Source organism: Ipomoea triloba, chromosome 16 (genome assembly GCF_003576645.1).
Source record: "Ipomoea triloba cultivar NCNSP0323 chromosome 16, ASM357664v1".
Taxonomy (NCBI): domain Eukaryota; kingdom Viridiplantae; phylum Streptophyta; class Magnoliopsida; order Solanales; family Convolvulaceae; genus Ipomoea; species Ipomoea triloba.
Window position 1 is genome coordinate 14,214,702 of NC_044931.1, and position 1,602 is coordinate 14,216,303.

Consider the following 1,602-nt stretch of genomic DNA (forward strand, 5'->3'; position numbering starts at 1 on the left):
AGGATTTGTTATCTATGCAATTCAGTTCTTTTGGTTAGCCTGTGCATCTAGGTCGTGCTTTTCTTACCTAGATGTGGCATGATACCCCTTTAGGTTTAAATCGCTTTCGCTATGTTAAGTTTTATAGTTGAGATAAGCAGCTTCTGTGGTAAGTTTTAGCTATCTCAGCTTGTGAAAAGTTGGGGTGTCACAGTTGGTATCAGAGCCTGTGTTGAGGTCTAAGTAGAGATCCTAGGGTTGAACTTTTGAGACTCTAGGACCTGATCAGTAGGAATTAAGATGTTTGAGAATCCTAGGATGTGTGAATTCTATGAATCGCGGTGAGGACACGCCTTGTTTGTTTATACTATTTGTGCGTTGTTAACCTTGTTGTTTGCAGCTTGCGGGCGCGTCTTCCGGGTAAGTTCTTAATCGCTTTTAGTTAAGTTGCTTCGTTTTAGAATTGCTTAGGAGCTTGCTTTAGATTAGGAATAAGTAGTTAGTTGATGCGAAACGATGGATAGCGCCGTATGCGTCTAAGCAATCAGAAGATCGGGCGGCTCGTTGAAGAAGATTAATCCACTCATGATCCGGAGTCGACGACAGCAATCTACGTTCTTCGGGAATGGCATCTTCGCGCGTGTAGCATTGTCTGCGAGACCTTCGCTAATCTCAAGATTTGAAGAACAAGTTCGTGCAGCCGATGTTCGACACAAGATGAAGAAAGAAAAAGGAGCTCGAAGACTGAAGACTCGAATACCCTCAGCTTTGAGGGAACGGCAAGGGCGAACGTTGACGCGCCAACAAGGAGTCATGTGTCGCCAAGTAGAAGCTTCGGGATCAATAATGAAGAATCTTGTGCAAGCTAAGCCTAGTAATGACGAAGCCTGAAGAAGTAGAATTTGAGGTCGTGAATTGCAGACCTTAAGGTAGTCTTACCTACCTCTGAAGCAACTACAAAGGAACAAGCTAGAGGTTGCAACCTTCAAAGAAAAGAAGACTAAGTAAAGAAGAAAGGAAAACTTGGACGCTTAAGACCCTCGAAGATGAAAAGAAACGCCATTATCAAGTTGTCCGATCTCATGAAGTGCGAAGGAACTAAGAAGTGAATTGAGAAATAAGGACCTCGTGTAATCTATTCGGTGCACCTTGGGAGTAACTCCGTGTGCAAGATCTTAAGGAAGAAGTGACCTCGGTGGCAAGAAGGAAATAAGGAATAAGCATTAAGTTGGTATGAAAACTTCGGTGTTTCAAAGTATAAGAAGTAAACTTGATTTCTGAGATCACCATTAATCACAGGATAATCTCCTTTCAACATCAGGCGGTACCTCCCTAAGTGATCCTACCTTTTCATGAATCTCCCCGAGAATCTCTCGTTCTGTACCCATCAGTCATCCGCGATTCATCGCCTTCGGCCTCTCTTAGAGTGATAAGGATGTACGCGCTGTAGCTTATAAAGTAGAGCTATCCGAATTTTAGATTCGCGTTGCGTAAGAATCCAAGTCAAGATCCATCAATCGGTCAGAGTGTCGTGATCGAATCGTCAAGCTGAGGAAATCGCTTAGAGTTGAGAGACTTCCTATCCTTTTAAAGCCGAACCCTTCTTTGTTCCTTGCAATCCCA